We start from the raw sequence: 17,975 nt of genomic DNA on the forward strand, positions 1-17,975 counted from the left end.
TAAGGCTCTAATTTCTTTATCAGTTGGCATGAGATTTTTGGAGGCACTAGCTTTAGACCCCTTAAGGATCTGTGTCACTACTTCAAGGTCTGCAAAAAGGTTCTTGAAAAGGTGTCAGTGGGAATCAAGAATGAAGTAAACTCTATCAGATTTCCACAGGGCAAGGGAGCAGGGAGTCTGGATGCAACGAAGGGTCCAGCAAGACATCATCCATCAACACTAAGACTGGAGGGACAGCAAGAGGTTTATGGTGAGGAAGAATTAGAAATTCCCTAACCCTTTTCTAGGATTGTGTATAGTCCTGTGCTTCCCATTTAAATTGTTCCCCTAGAGTATGTAAGGTCTCCCCAAAGGAAATGTCCTCAGGAGGAGGCTGATGCAAAGTTCTCCTCAGAATCTGAATTCCCACTGGAGGCAATAGATAAACCTTCCCAAAAAGATGGATTCATCATTAACAACCTCATAATCAAAAGAATCAGAAGACTTCTGGGGTATCCCTCTTTCTTTTAACAGGGAGGGAGGCATCTGGACCAGACTATGGAGATCAGATCTTCAGCCAACATAGGTAGGTTTTGTTGATAGGGCTGTGTTTGGGGTTGGAAGCCAGTAGGCCTCAGTTGAGGCAAGCTGGATGCAGCCTTTTTATGTGAGGCCTTAGGTTTAGGTCTGAGGGCAATGTCTGCATTAGGGCTGGAACATGGATGGACAGCTAAATCCCAAGGATGGTGAACTGAGGCAATCTCCTGAACATGAGAGACTCCAGATACCCCTTTGTCAGTTTTAGAGCAGTCGTCAGAAGCCAGAACCTGGAAAGCTGCTTCAGACTCAACAGACGAGCTAAGTCCTTCAGCTCATAAAGAAGAAGAGGGACCTGGTGGCATATCGGACTCCAAATGGGTCTCAATAGAGGCCTGTGCCACAAACTCGGTCATTGGATGGGACTGCAAAAACGTCTTCCATTCTTCGGCGAAAAGCCTAGGTTGACTGGCAAATGGCGAAAGAGTGTTACCCAGTACCCTAAGTTTTGGGAGCTTTTCCTTTTTACACCTAGGGAGATCAACCTCAGCTCAACCAGTAGACAACATAGTATGTGAAGGCCTTAGTGACTTACTAAAATGCTTAGCCAAAATGTCAGCTCTACACTTGAATGTTCTACTATTAAAACGAGCACAGAACCAATAGCTAGGAACATCATGTTCTGGGCCTAAAGAAGTTAAACATAAGGATTGAAAGCCCCAGGTATCTGCTTGCCATAGGGGTGATAGTTATTAACTTTATCTGACATTAGTCAAGTAACATGAAAAGTTAGGGATCCAAATGGACAGAAGATAAGTCAGCAAGCAAAGGAGAGTATAGCATATATCATGGACAGAAATAGGTTAAAAAAAAAGCTGGGAGCACAAGACCCAGGAAAAAAATGCCCAATCCTGGTAGGCACACTGGTGCCAGGACTGGAAAGAATAACAGTGTAGACTCCTCAAGCCACGGAAACATCCCTAGAATGGGGCTAGGTTAAGCCCAGGAGGAGGATGCCCCCCCCCCATTATAGAAGATAGCAGTAGTCCACAAAAATCACAAAACTGATAGGCCAAAATAGAGCCATAAAAACGATAGAGTAGACTATTGAGGATGAGAAAAAAATATGTATTGTTACTATTATGTAACAGGCCCAGAATTTCCAAACATAAGATATACAAAAACATTAAGAGAGAAATTACAGGAAAGAAAAACACTCCCTCAAGAAAAACTGTCAGAAGCTTCAAATAAAATTTTGTGTTCATTAATACAACAGATTTATGAAAACAATTATACAGACCAAGAAACTTTTGGCCGCTTGGAAAAAGAAGCGACTAAGTGCGAAAAAATAAAGAACAAAATGTAGAGACCTTTGAAAGGTATAAAAAAGAAACATGGACATGGGAAAGAAAGACCTGATATGATGCAATATTTGTGCAAAGGAGAAAGCCAAATTAATCAAAACAAAAAAAAAGGCAGCACCGAATATATTCAAAGAGAAGTACAGGCAAAGGCATTCAGATATGGAAAATTACACAATAAGAAAAAAAAAAAAAGAGGGGAGGTAAAGCAGAAGATTAATAAAGTAGAAGTTAAAAAAATAGAAGTTGAAGTTATGGAATACCTACAAAGTGAAGGATTTAGTATAAAAAGTCTAACACAGTTTATATCTCAGCAAAGCGAGTTCCCAAAATAAAGAGAAACAGGAGCAGCAGGAGTCATCTCAAGAAGAGATATGTACATGGAACAGAAAAAGAGATTTAATATGGTGCTATATTTAAGCAACATACGGTGGTGGTGCTGCGGTAGCACTGTCGCCTCACAGTAAGACATTGTCCGGTTCGATTCTCAGCTAGAGCGTCTTCTGCGTGTGAGACATGCGTGAATGGGCGTACCTTCGTTGAAGGTTGTGCGTCAGGGCTGGCAACTTGGCATGCAAAAATCAACTGCCAATCATTAGCGGACCGGAGTTCTGCTGTGGCGACCCCGAACCGGGAAAAGCCGAAAGACACAACACAACAACAACAACAACATTTAAGCAACATTTATGCAAAGGAGAAAGCAAAAGAACAGCACCAAAGATATTTGAAGAGAAATACAGGCAAAGGCATCCATACATGGAAAATTTTACAATACAAAAATAGGAAAAGTAGAAAAGAGGATTAGTAATGGAGAAGTTAAAGCTGATTCATCAATCCCATGTAAGCGAAAGCTTACAATCTCGAACACTTCGAACAGCGATTTTTTTCCCAGGGAAAAAATCGTTGTTCCGAGAAACACACACACAACACACGCACATCACAAACTATTTCTAAATGTGGGGGGCGAAGCCCCCTTCTTAAATATACCAACTCCGAGACCGCAATACAGTAACGAAGTAACATTCACTTTAGATAACTGAACTGGGTATTTTTGATGCCATTTGACTTGCTGATGTTCAGTAGGTCCAACTGTATTAGGTCAGAGGATGCCTTGTATGCCAGACACATCACCTCTAAGCACTCTGTAGGATACTGAGTATAGTGATAAATCTTTGAGGTGGTCCATGCAAGACCTACTGTTTAGGACTTGTATCCTTTTAGTAAAGTATCTCTGTGAATATTCCAATTGTTGCATGGGTCTGGACAGATATATGCCAAAGTGGGCATTATACAAAATGATTGACCTAATGAGGGCTTTGTAAAGGGGGACAATAACATCTCTAGATCTAGTCACAATTAATTTGTTTATAAGCTGTGCAGTATAAAAAGACTTTCTTATGACTCTGGGCACATGTTGCTCAAAAGTTAGGTCACTATACACACAAGTTCCCAAATGCCAAACAACTAGGTCAGTTCTCAGGGGGCATTGTCAATTTGGCAGTTTCCTGGAGTAGATGACTTCCCAAAAGATATGATAATGTATTTCTTTGAGTTTAGTTTCAATTCATGATTCTGGCACCAGTTATTGTTTGGGACAAACCTTCCTGCATGATGGTTAAGTCATTTGTGGATTCAATAACTGCTCCTAACTTGCAGTCATCTCAAACTTAGTCAGCCAAAGCCCTTTGGCATTTCCTTTTACTTTTGAGATGTATATGCCAAACAGAAAAACTCTCAGCACCGAACCCTGGGGACACCACTGGTGACTGGTCTCTTCTCCTATTTTGATCTCCTGCATCCTGTGAGCAAGCATACATGTATACATTTCTTTGATTCAGCTTCTTGATTGTATTAACCTGATTGTATTAAATTATATTCCTTGTATAATACAGCACCACTTGTTAGAATGTGTTTTAAATTTGTGGTTTGGAACAGTCTTCTAGTGAGTAATGAAACAAAATGTATGAACCAATAATGACAAAACTACCCATTTCAGAAAATTTCATACATAAAAGGCCAATCAAACTTATTATTACAATCCACCAATATCAGTAAATATGCAAAATCTGTCCAGAAGTAAGTCATCGAAAAAATTCCACATTAAAGGGATCTGTAACTAATGAAGAGGTTGCTGCTAGCAAACAACTTTATATTTCATTGTTTCGTCTACAAATAAAGTGCCTGTTGCCCTTGAAGAATAAATTGCCTATGCTACATTAAAAATGATAAGCTAGTAATTTTGTAATGGGGAATGGATGGCAAACTGATAACAGGTTCATAGTTACTAAGTAACTCATCCAGAGCAGGACATTCATAGGACTGCAGCATCCACTCCCATTAAAGTACAACACAGTACAGTATCAGAGATCCATCTGCATACTGTGGGAGTAATACCCACAGTCTTCTGCATCAAAAGCAAGTATACTACCTGTTGTGCTACTAACAATGCAAACAGACTTAGCATAAGTAGCACTAAACTTATCTTCCCCTGAAGCTCTCAGCTCCTTGTAAAATCCACTTGACGATCAACTAAATCTCTTAACTTCGGAGCACAAAAAATCTGGAAAAACCTAAAATTTATTTGTGGGGTCAAAGGCCCAAAACCAGGGACACATTTTTAATGTTGCTTGTATAATCTTAGAAAGTTGCTAAAATAAAGTATTTTGGGTTACCATGCATTTTCTGAAAGATAGGAAGACTGAAACTTAAAGAGCTATCATTATTTAGTGAATTTAGTTCTCACTGATTTGCCAGAAAAACACGTTTTAAAAGGAACAGATCAAATGTATGAGCCAAATATTCTGTGAAAATCTGGACAGTGGAGAGATATGGGCTCAACTCCCTGAATCACAAGTGGTGGTATGGGTAAAGATTTCAGGCTCTTGTTTGAGCCTGTGTAACACTAACCACCAGGTATACCTAACCGGGGCATTGTAGACACACACAGACACACACATGGGAGCCACATAACTCCTGCAAATAAAAGAGCAAAACTCTCCTTACCTGCATGACAAAAGAGCAGTGTCGACTTAACAGATGAGGTCATGGCTACAATTTGGCTCATTTGGCTTCCAGAAAACAACAATGTGTAAAGACTTCTCATCATCTTTTTGTAGATGATTTAAAACTGTATACAGAAACTGAAAGCACAAGTGCAAGTGGTCAAAACTTTTTCAGACTATATAAGAATATCATTTGGTCTTGATAAATATGCAAAAGCCACCTGTAAAGCAGGAAAGTTGTAGCACCAAGAAAACATCAGTTTGGGACAGGAATGTGATATAAAAGAACTTCAGCAAGACAGAAGGTATAAATATTTGAGCAATGATGAAGGATCCACAATAAAACATGAATAGATGCAAATAAAGCTCAGTAAGGAAAATTTTAGAAGACTTTAATACTGAAAACAGCACTGACTACTAGGAACAAAGTCCAAGCTATAAAACAGTTTGCTCTTCCTGTCCTAACTTACAGTTTTGGAATGATTGACTGGCCCCAAAAGGTGTTGGATAGGAAAACAAGAAGGATGCTTCATGCTCTTCAAATGATTTATAAAACTCAGTGCATATCAAGACTATATATTATGTGTTCTGAACAACGTATGGGTCTCCTCAAAATTGTTTACATGTATAGATCTGCAATTGTGTAACTACATACATATCTGCTGATCTCACAAGACCCAAATGTAGTGAAAGTTTTGAAACATGAAGAGAATAAGTCTAAGATGACCTCCGTACTTAGTTTAGCAGAAGCATATCAACATCAAGCAAGAATGGAACCCAAACCAGAAGTAGAAAAAAATCAGGCAGCAACTCAATGTGCCAAAAAAACAAAAGAAAGAATATAAGGTGAAGGATCAGACAAGAAGGCAAGAAATGTGCAAATTGCATAAATGTAGTTGTAAGTATAGAAAACACTTGGACCAACCTCATATTGATCAGGAATGATACCTGTCAACTGTCCCTGATTTTCAGGGATGTCCTTGAGTTTGACTCGATTTTAGCTCTGTTCCTCTTAATCCCTCCTAAAAATAGTGACTTTTGAAGGAAAGGTGGTGAATTACACTTAATGAATAATGACAATAATTAAGAGTTTTAGACTTCTTTTATTTCAGAAACTATATATTAATTCATATGCTCTGATTCTGTCAATGTCTCATGTTAATAGCACTAATATTTTAAAAGCGTCCCTGATTGTCCTGGATTTTTTTCCTGGAATTGTCCCCGATTCTGTTGAAATTTGTTCCTGATTGGTTCACAGCTACGAACAGGAATGGTTAAGGAGAGGTGAATTTAAATCAAAAGACAAAAAGTAAAATTGGAGGCCCAAGACAGTGGACTATGTACATGTTGGTTTACAAAGTCCATTGAACAAGTGGGAGAAACAGACAAATGTAGGTTTTGTAAAACAGAGTTGGAAACAGTCACACATCTTGTTGCTGGGTGTGATATGTTAATGGCAGGAGGACTGTATACTAAAAGGCACAATAATGTAGCAAGACTGTTGCTTTGGGGATTGTGCAAGAATTATAATAATGAAGTAAATGAAAAGCACTGAAAACATGAGCCACAAAGCATTATAGAGAATGATGACGTTTATATCACATGTGATCACCTGTTCCAACACTTCAGACAGATATGGTAGGTCATGAAAAGAAGACAAAAGTAGCAGCACTGATCACTGAAATTGCTACACCCAGTGACTAAAGTGTCTTACATACAGAGAGACACAGTTATAAAATACCAGGATTTGCAGGCAGAAGGAAGGGCAGTGTGGAAGGAGGATACCCAGACAGTTCCAATAGCAGTAGGGGCAACTGGTCTTATAAAAAAGAATTTACAACCGTACTTGTACATGTTATCGATACATGTAACTCTGCACGAAATGCAGGAGGAGTCATTACTGAGCACATTGCGGGTGCTGTAAAGGGCACTTCTAGATAACATCAAAGATTGAGACGATACTAATTTATAGGTAGGTTCATAGGTAGGTACTAGGCTATCAGCCCAAGGGCCTAAGTAAGCCTAGCCAACAAGGTTCCCTGGCTTACGCCACCCAAGAAAGATAATTTCCTGTGCCCCTGTCGAGCAGAGCCACACAAGTGATTCCCAGGGTGCATTTCCTATTTCACATACACTCATCAAGAATTTTCTTGAAGAGTGCTAATGAGGAACTTTGCTTGACATAGATGAGTAGCTTGTTCTGGAGTATAGGAAGTCTCTGGGACAGGAATCCATCCCTCCAGCATATCCTGTTTATTGTGGTGACAAGGTTTAGGTTCCTAGAGCGTGTAGCTCGGAGGGATTGGGATTTCATTAGGTGTAGCATGTCCAACAGCTCTGGGTTTAATATAGCTTAATATGTTAGGCAGAGATGTCCACGGAGTAGGTGATATGCTACAGAGTAAAGCTGGAGATTTTTGAGATGGTCAATGTAGAGCATCTGTTTGAGGCCAGTAATCCTCTTTGTGAGGTACTTCTGTGGCCTTTCCAGCTGCTGCAGATGTCTTGTGTGGTACATTACAAAAGGGGCATTGTACTGTATAATGGGTCTATTGAGTGCCGAGTAGAGAGGAACAATGACCTCTTTTTTCCTGGATGAGAACCCATTTGTGATGAGGTGTGCTACATAGAAGGATTTCCTGACTACAGCGGCGATGTGATTATCAAAGGAGAGACTACTGTCCACCTGGATTCCAAGGTCTCTTATCACACATTCAGCATTAAGTAGACTGCCATTTATGTGGTAGTTCATGGGTACAGAGTTTTTACCAAAGTGGATGACAATACACTTTTTGGCATTGAGCTTGAGGCCATGCCTCTGACACCAAACATCTGTCTCAATGAGGCCCTTCTGTAGGATGTCCACATCATTTGGGGACTCGACTACTGCTCCTAGTTTGCAGTCATCTATGAACTTTGTTAGCCAGAGGCCTTCTGTGTTAGCTTGTACTTCAGAGAAGTAGACACCCAACAGGAGAGGTCCCAGGACTGTACCCTGTGGTACTCCACTTGTCACTGGTTTGAAGTCAGATTTGGAGTCTGCAACTTTTACAGTGTGGGTTCTGTCAGTGAGCCAGTTGGCAACCCATCTTGTGATGTAGGGAGTTATACCTAGTTTAATGAGTTTAGCTATAATTCCAGAATAGGGAATGGTGTTGAAGGCCTTGGCGAGGTCAAGATAGGTTGTGTGAACCACCTTACCCTCGTCTACGGCTTTGGTGACTGCCGCAAAGAAGTCAATCAGGTTTAGAAGGCATGATCTGCATTTCACAAACCCAAACTGGGTTGGGTCCAGAGTTTTGAGGTTGCCAATGTCTTTTTTTATGAGTTCCATGATGATATGTTAATGGCCTTGCAGACCAGGCTCATCAGGCTAACAGGGCGATAGTTCCCAGGATCAGTGGTGGCTCCCCCTTTGTGGAATGGGATAACTGTTGCTGTGTGCCATTCAGTGGGCACAAAGCCTGACATGAGACTATGATTGAACATGGTGTTTAGGTGGGGAGCCAGTTTGTTTTGAAGTTCGTGTAAAACGCAGCATGGGATGTTGTCCAGTCCCATGGATGCTGTGTTTTTGGTTTTGGAGAGTGCAGCTTTTACCTGCATAGATGTGATTACAGGAACTCTGCATTCTTCCTGTATAGATATGGGCCCTTTAGGGGGTGGGGGGGGGTCTACCAGGATGTTCTGTAATTTTCGTGCCATTGTGCTGTAACTCAGAGCAGATCTGGGTGTTGCCATCGAGATTCTTGACATAGCTATAGAATACGTTGTGGTTGCCCTTAGAATCAGTGGCAATTTTGTTTTCATAGCTAGCTTTGGAGGATCTTATAAGGGATCTCAGCTTCTTACTGTGGCTGACCAGGGAACTCTTCCACTCATGGGATTTTACTCTCTTTTGCAACAGTTTCTTCCTTCTGTTGTAGAGTTTGTTTATGGCAGGAGACCACCAGATTGGCTTCCTTTTTTTAGAGGATAGCGTCTTGGTTCTGTTAGGGATTGCACGATCCATGTACTCATGTAAGTGCTTATAAAGTGCATTTGTGTAGGATTCAACAGTCGTAACTGTATTGTCCATCTGCATGGGTGTCATGAAGTTTGCCACTTCTGTCTTAAGAAGCATGAAGTTGACTTCGGAGAAATTTATTACCGTGGTTTTCTTAATGGGGGGTGGGGGTGGGATGCGGATATCTAGGGTGATTAGCTTCTGGTTGGATCTGACCAACGAGGAGTTGACTTCAGGTGTGGAACACTGGTCACTCATGTTGGTGATGACTAGGTCTTTGATATTGTTGCCCCTGGTGGGGGTGTGGATATGCTGATCCAGGGCATTGGAATTTATGAATTCCAGAAAGAGTTGAGCGAAGGAGTTGGCACATGAGTAGTTTTCCCAGTTAATGTTGGGTTAGTTGAAATCGCCCATTATTAGGATGTTTTAGTTGATCCCTAATATTTTCCAGTATATCAAGAAAAGAGAAGGGGGAATCCTGAGGTATAGTGGGGGATCTGTAGCAAGCTACAATTTGGATTGCCGTTTTGCCCAGATTTAGTTGCACTTGGATAACCTCAGATGCATTATGCTGTGCAACTAGCCTGGAGGTGTGGATATCCTTAATGAATATGGACACATCTCTGTCTTGGGTGTTCTGGTCCAGGTTAGATAGCCGAAAAGTGTGGTATGAGTTACAGCCTGGCAATGCAGGGGCACTCTCTAGAGCCTTGAACCAGGTCTCAGTCACTGCACAGATATCGATGTTCTCCATTTTAAGGAGTACCTTGAGTGAGTGCATTTTCAGATTTAGACTTCTAGCATTGAGTAGGCATTACCCCTCAGTTTTTTCTTGCCTGTTCCTGTTACGGTGGTGAATTTGTCATTTGAGCCTTGCCTAAGAAAGAAGACCCTTAGCCAGTATTTGGAATCCCAGGGGCAACAGGTGCAGGCCATCTCTGGCAAAGCACTGTGGTCTGTCGACCATGTCATCTGAGGCAGACAAATACTGGATCACTAAGAATGACACCAGAAGCTTAACCAATTGTTGAAGGTGAATTGTTGAATTTCATGAACTTTAATCATATTTTAACTTAGGAATGGGGTCCATTCCCACCATAATATTAGCAACCCAAAAGACTAGGAGAAATTAAAAAAGGGAGAAGTTCCCCAAAGGGGTACTTAGCTTTAGATGACTTATTTCTCTGGTGTGGACTGACCAACACAGTGACTAGCACTCTGTTGCGGGCTACAATGTCAAGAAAGAACTAAGCTTATGGTGCCGGCTGACCACATATATACCCAGATGTCTTGACATTAGCCAGGGCATCCACTGGCTTCAGGAGGAGGAGAAAAGTCTCTAGTAGTCAGGCCAGCCAAGGGCTTCCATGGCAGGAAATCCCACCCATTATGACTGCAACAGTGAAACATGAAGATATGAACACCTCAGTAATGTTGGTGCTGTTACTGGCTTGCAATGCTATATTATTAAGTACTTCTGTCTCCAAAAAGTAATAAAAAATGAAATATATACTTATAATGAAACAGAAATAATATATATCAGAGGCAACTTTGCAGTCATGGAAAATCATTTCTACTTTGCTAAGTATGATATTCTAGTACATATCAATCTAGTTGCTTACAGAATGTAAATGACTTCTTTTGTAAACTTGCCCTTGAGAGGTATCAGGTTCGGAGGATCTATGCAGCCAACCTTTGCTGTTTAGGTTTCAGAAAACCTGGATTCTCCTGGGGGTTTTTTTTGTGTGTGTGTGTGTGTGTGTGTGTGTGTGTGTGTGTGTGTTACTACATAGGATCATAGGAGGTTACTAGGCTAATGGCAGTGGAGCCTTTACAAGCTTAGCCAAGAGTTTATCCCCGAAAAGAAATCTCAGTCAGCACCTGTCACCCCTGTCAATGAGGGACAAAGGTGGAACCCTTGGGAACAAATTTGTGGTTTCCCATCCACTCATCATGTTTGAAGAGGGTCAATGAGGTATTCTGTTTGACACTTTTGGGAAGTCTATTCCAGAGACAAGGCAGCCTCTGGGAGACAAACCTGTCTCTTCAGCAGGTTTTGTTGATGTTGCATATTAGATTTAAGTCTTTTGAGCAGGTAAGACTTATGGATATGGAGCATATCTAGTAGGGCAGGGTCTGATATTGCCTTGTAGGCAAGACACAGATCACCTCTGAGCAATCTGTAAGATACCGAGTAGAGTGATACAGATTTGAACCTATCCACATAGGACAGGTGTTGGAGGCCATGGATTATCTTTGTGAGGTACTTCTGTGGCCTTTCCAGTTGGTGCAGGTGTTTGGAGAGGTACATACCAAATGGGGCCTTATACCCAATTATAGTCCTAATGAGGGAGGAGTACAGAGAGGTAGTAACCTCCTTTTTTCTGGATGTTTACTTATGAGATGAACCAAGTAAAAGGCTTTGCAGAAGAATAAGAGGACATTTCTTGAATACTTAATCTCAAAGTTAAGAACTGCTACTGCATGAGACAAAATGAGGCCACCAGTAAGACTGTGTCCCTGTCTGATCTGAATTTTTGGAACACCTATGGCAATAGTGGCATGGATGGGAATGCAACCTGGATAGAGAAGGTTGCTTCACTGCCGCAGGGAATGTTGAAATAGATCAAACCAGTACTGCATTTACAGTCAGACCTGACAGCTCTTTGACTGTGGAATGTGATCTAAACTGTAGCAAGTAGTTTGCTACAGTTTAAAAGAAGTTTTTTTTTTTTGTTTTTTTATTATTATTAAACTAAACATGAGTACAGTAGAACTCTATGCAGGCAGGGTATAAACTGTAGCCACTGTTTGCTACATTTGTAGCTACCAGTTTTTGACAGTTTAAAAGAAAAATGTGTTGAAGCAGGGTTGGGGCAGGGTACAGAAACAGTAGCTGAATGACTGCTGTAGAAATGTGGGTGTGTGTGTTGTGCACCTAGTTGGTGTGCCAGTAGAAGGATTTTTTTTATTTATTTTTTTGCTCTTCACAGTGAGCTAATTGAGCTAGCTAGCCTTCTGGTGTGGATGATCACTCAGACAGACACAAGCGTGAAGTGTGTGTGAACAATGCATTAATGTCGACATTCTCACTACAGGAAATATCAGATGTTCTCATGTCTGACAGTGGTCTGCAATAAATAAATAAATCAGGAATTTAGAGGATTTGCATATGAGCAGTGATTCAGAAATATAATGCCTGGTCCACAGTATCCTCAGTCCAGTGGATTACTACCTAAAGATTGAAGAATGTCATGAAAAAGAGCTACAGTTTTGAAATACATGAATACTTCACTGCAGGGATTCAGTGTCTTAGAAGCTCAGCTGGTGATGGGTAGAAGAATGAACAGCAGATAACGTCAGCAGCAGCGTTGACAGCTAAGAATCAACATAAACCAAAGGAAATTTTGGAAAGATATCAGCAGAGATAGAAATACTAATGTGACCAATACTATATAAAATGACAAGTTGGGAGATAAATTATACATCTGAAAGTCATAGGAAAGTCAGCAGCTGAAGTAGTTTGTAAAGCAGCACAAAAAAAGATCCTTGTCTGTTTGTGGGGAAGATGGAAAGCTACAAAAGAGCCATCATAGATATGAATACAATGCGAATACACTGAAGCTTAATTTAGAGGATTTTGTGTGGACTGACAATGTACACTGTCATGTTATACTCCCAAATTTGTACTGCCTGTGAGAAATGTGACAGTCAGTTGTTTCAAACAGAGACTTCTCAGATTATATCTCCAAGTAAAACTGTACTGCAGTAAGAACCGTCCCTGAAGGAAGATGCTCAGTGTAAATAAGTCCTGCTAAATACTCTCCCTGTGGAAGACAGCTAAACAGACTGAAGTCATGGACTGTCACAGAGTTCAAAATGACTTTAAGGCCTGAAAAGCAGCACTACTAAAAATAGCTGATGACACATTTAGAAGGATTCATTTTAAAGTAATTAGTACAATGTAATGCAAGCTACCTCAAACACTATAGTATTTCTTTTTAATTTAAGAAAGAGGGGATGCTGGATATGGGGTATATACCTATAATGCTAATCAGCCAAATACACGGAGGAGCATGTTGTGTGGTACATCCTTCTTCTAGAGAATTCTGACCTGGAGTATACATCTAGAGTGCCTCTGTTATTTATTAAGCCTGTGGACATAACAATAAACATTAAGTAATGCATTCTTTTCTCTGGACTTTGCTGATTCCTTATTTACTTATGCACATGTCCAGCCATTTTGCATGCATGAGCAGACATTGTATGGGTGGCTATGCAATGGATGCAATGAGAAGACACAACTCACTCACTTAAATGACATGGTCCCTTAAGCAGCTCTCCCCTTCTTGCAAGTGGATGCCACCCTCTAGGTCACCTGTCACCAGTCTCTACTGGAAACTCAGTAGTAATAGGCACCTCCCCCAATATATACATTTTTCTCACTCCAAGACAGAAATAAGCAGGCCTTTCCTGCCCCTTCTTGGTGGGCCATGTTTGACAAACCTAATTAGCATCAGTAAGGATGCCTTCACAGCACAGCCATACCTCTCAAACATCTAGATTTTCACAGAATGTCGATATTTTCGGTCTCTTCCTCATACAATCTGTGATTTTCTGGCAAATCATTAATGATTCAAGTAACTAAATAATAATAAGCATTTGCAATGCAAACGTCATATGCTTCAGGAAATGCATGCTTATGCAAAACCTGTTTCCAGTAACTTTGTAAGTTTATAAGAGCAATATTTAAAATCTGTCCCTATTTTTGGATCTTTATTCCCCCATTATTTTTGGCATTGTCCAGATTTCTTGTGCTAAGCAATTGAGAGGTAGCTGAATAATGAAAAATACAACACAACCTTTTTATCCTTTACATAGTTAGCAGACTGGCACATTCTTATTCAGAGCTTCAAGTCTAATATATAGGTTCATTGGAGATTACTAGGCTAATGGCGTAACCACCTTTACAAGTCTAGCCAATAGAACCTGATCTTACCCAGTACATGGTCCCTAGGGGCAAGAGGATGGCATAGGTTTGTGCCTATGCCTTGAGTATTTTGCAGATTGCCCCTGTCCATAAGGAACAGAGGTGGAACCCTAAGTGTGAATTTGTGATTCCCCATTCATTAATCCAAATTTCTCTTGAAGAGTGCCATGGAAGGGCTCTGTTTAACGTGAATAGGAAGCTTGTTCCAAAGAAGGGACCCTCTCTGAGACACATATCTGTCTCTCCAGCATGTATTGTTTGAGTTACTGACTAAGTTTAGATTCCTAGAATGGGTGACCCTTGCACTGTTTGTCTTGTGGATATGCAGCAGCTCCTGGATCTGTGAGTGCCCTGCAGGTCAGGCATAGGCCACTCCTTAATAGTCAGTAGGAGACAGAGTAAAGGGAAAGGCTTTTAGTATGTCCACAAAGGACATGTTAACACCCTGTATTTTCTTTGTGAGAAACCTCTAAGGTCACTCCAGCTGTTGCAAGTGCCTGGCCAAGTACATTCCAAATGAAGCATTGTACTCTATTCTTGAGCTAATGAGTGCTGAGTACAGTGGGACTACAATCTCCCTGGATCTGGATGCCATACTTTTACTTATAAGTTGTGACACATGGAAGAACTTCCTCCTTACCACTGTGGGCAAGCGACAGTCAAAATATGGGCTACTCTCTACTTGCATACCCATATAGCTCACCTCTGAGTCTACTCTTAGGGATGTGTTGCTAATGCTGCAGTTAGCTGGGGTGTTTGATTTGCCAGAGGGTACAATAATACATTTCTTTACATTTAGTTTCAGGCCATGGCTCTGACCCAATCATTTGCCTGATTTAGACTCTCCTGAAGGATATCTACATAATGGAGGATTCAGTAATTGCCCCATGCTTGGAATTGTCAGCAGGCTTGATCATCCAGAGACCTTCCTTATTGGCCTCGAAGTCAATATGAAGTGGTCCCGTACTGAGCCCTGTGGCACATCACTAGTAACTGCCCTCCTGCTGGATCTGTATTCACCCACTTTAACCTCATAGAAGAACTGAGGGTGATGGGGAAGTGAAATCTGAGATGAATTTATCGGCCAGCAGATTTGCTACATCTTCTGGCTGAGTATAGGAGATGCCATCTATAACTAATTCCATGCATTGCTGGGTGTTGCCCTCAATATTGTGACATAACTTAAAAATGCCTTATGATTATCTTTAGCTTTGGAGGCTATTTTTACCTGAATGTCTGCTTTCAGAGATCGACTAGTTCCCTGATTTGCTTGTTTATACTAACGAGGGACTTCTTGCTCTGTTGTGCACATTTCCTTTTACTTCTTGTTAGGATTTTCTTCATTTTGCTGTACATCCTACTAATACCAGGGGTTCACCAGGGTGGCTTGTTTTTGCAGCTTGATCTGGGCTTATTTCAATCTGGTACAGTCATTTCTATGCTGTTGTTTATATGGTGATACAAGGCTTTTGTGTATGCCTCTGCATAGGCTTCTGAGGGAGCTTAGAATCTAGCTATGCCATCTGTTAATATGAGTAGTTTGCCTTAGAAAAGTTCTTAAAGTTTTTTTGTGTTCAGTATGTGTGTGTGTGTGTGTGGGGGCGGGTGCAGTGCTCTTCCATATTTGTGAGTACCAGATCTAGGAGATTTGTTCCCCTAGTAGGAGTGTAGACCAGCTGTATCAGGGAATTTGAATTTACAAAGTCAAGAAATCTTTGTGCCTGCATGTTTCTGGTCATGTATGCCTCACAGTTAATGGAAGGGTAGTTAAAGTCACCCATGAGTATGGCACTGGTCTGGATGATGAGTGATACAAGTAACGTCAGGTATGATGTGTGGGTTTCCTGGTTCATGGAGGGGGACCTGTAGTTAGCAAGAATATGGTAATGGATTTTTCCTGTAGTTAGACATGCAGTAGCTCAAGCATGCCATATTGTTTGACCAGCTTTGAGGTGTGCCTATCCTTTATGTAGATAGATACTCCTCTGCATTGTACTCTTTCCTGTTCAGTGGGTGTATGGAACACGTGATAGGTGTTATAGTCATGCACTGTTGGGAGTGCATTCCATGGCTTTAAACCATGTTTCAGTACCTACACAGACAGCAGCATCCTCCAGGGTGAGGAGAGTTTCTAGGGAGTATAGTTTTTTGTTGAAACTCCTAGCATTGACCAGTAACACTTTTAGGTTATCCTGAGTAGCTTTTGTTATGTTGGAAGGTTTGTCTGTTTGGCAATACCTTAAAATGGCACTATGAGGTGAATAATGTTTTTGCCAATATCCAAAAGCCTAGAGGTGACAGGTGAAGACCATCTCTGGTAAAGCAGTGTGGCCTGTTGACCATGTCCACCCAGGATAACAAATATCGGACACCTTTGGAGTGACACCAGTAGCTAAGCCAATTGTTAAATCAAACATTTTCTGTTGGTATTGTGGCATCATCCATGGAGATGGTAGAACACTGCTCAGTGTTAGGCTCATACCTGCCCGTGACACATATTCTGAGAACTCAATCATGTCTCTCCAAGGAGGTACTACTCAGGTCATTAACACCCGCATGCACTATGACTGAGTCATACTGGTACCTAGGGATAAGTGACCTGAGTGCTTGTGTAATCTGAAGGATCATGAACCCTGACATGCAACTGACTGTAATCTTCTCCTTATCCAGCCTTGTAAGGGGACATCAGTTTGCCTCACAATGGAATCACATATGACCAGAAAGTTGGGTTATGGAGTGATTTGTCTTATGGGACTGGTAGTTGAGACACAATGAGATGTGGCTTTATGTGTTGTGTTGGCAAATGTCTTGTTTGTGTGCATCTGACATTTCTGACTGCACCTGAGAGGCCTTTTAGGTTTGGGTAAATTACATGTGAGTACCTCTATATATGTAGGTCTATGTGTGTGGTCCTTTGTGAGTGCAGTGGGTGTTGTATTGGAAAATGTTTTGTTTGTGTGCATGTGGAGTTTCTGAGGTCTGTGGCTGAGATGCCTTTTCGGGTTTGGATAAGTTATTTATGAGCATCTCCTCATATGTAGATCTATGTGTGTGGTCTTTTATGGGTGCTGTGAGTGGTGTGTGTGAGGCGCTGACAACCTGTTTCTTGTGTCTGTATGTGAGACTCTGGCCTCTAGTGTCAATATGTAACTACATCTTTCACGTACTGTACTTGTCTGTTGGAGAATTAAGCGGTTATCAGTGTATGTAAGGCAATTGCTACATTGTCTCAGGATGCCCATGTCCAACAAGTGAGAAACAGAGAAGGCAGGAAAGTGCTCATCCATGGCTGTAGATCCTACTGTACTTTGTAAGGGATAGAACAGTAGGGTGTTTATAACTTGACTTTGCAAGGGATAGGAGTGGAGGGTGTTTCTAACCTGATGAAGGGGTGGTTACTTGATGTAATCTGCAGCTAATTTAACCAGCGATGCTGTCCAGCACCCAAACAAAATGCACTTTGAGCAGCGATAGTCCTGGGTGCTATGGTAAGGTAATGCAGACATAAACAGTTCTAACTGAATGAGTAAGGTTTGCTCACCACACAAACTAGTTGCCCTGTGAGTACTATGGGACTGAGGTAAATTTCCAAGGTTTTTAACAGGGAAACTTAAAGTTCAAGATACTGCATATATAAAAGGCACTAGTAATCCACAATGCATGAAGAGCTGCTTTGTGCAAATGTGAGGCTTATATACACTCATAAAAAAGCAGGTTTTACATTAACTAAGCCCACAGTACAATCAGGTAAGCACACAATAAGCCTTCTGCCAGCAATTGCCAGCTCAGATAAATAAAATCAGCCCTCTCCTGCAACAAGAGTACTGACTTTGACCCTCTTAATGTAAAATTACTGATTTGGAGCCCAAGTGTTGAGGGACAACAAACAGATGCATGAAACTAACAAATCCCTTAGATACAATGTAATTCAATACAGCATAGCTACTTGAAACTTTAAAGAAGTGCAAAAAAAACAAATAAATATCACAGCAAACCTACAGAGTATAATGAGAATAAGCAATGCAAGTGCAAAATTGTACCTAATTTCATTTCTTTTAGCCTCAGATGGCTTCACGTGCTTGCAGAATCTCTCACTA

The 17,975-nt window shown here is 41.0% G+C and overlaps 1 protein-coding gene across 1 annotated transcript in view; it reads right to left on the reverse strand.

Moving 5' to 3' along the window:
* The window catches only part of MRC2 (mannose receptor C type 2), a 1,890,380-nt gene that overhangs the window by 168,161 nt on the left and 1,704,244 nt on the right, over positions 1–17,975 (reverse strand). The window lies entirely within an intron of this gene.

The sequence above is a fragment of the Protopterus annectens genome, chromosome 13.part0 (assembly GCF_019279795.1).
Source record: "Protopterus annectens isolate FY-2018-M chromosome 13.part0, PAN1.0, whole genome shotgun sequence".
Taxonomy (NCBI): domain Eukaryota; kingdom Metazoa; phylum Chordata; order Ceratodontiformes; family Protopteridae; genus Protopterus; species Protopterus annectens.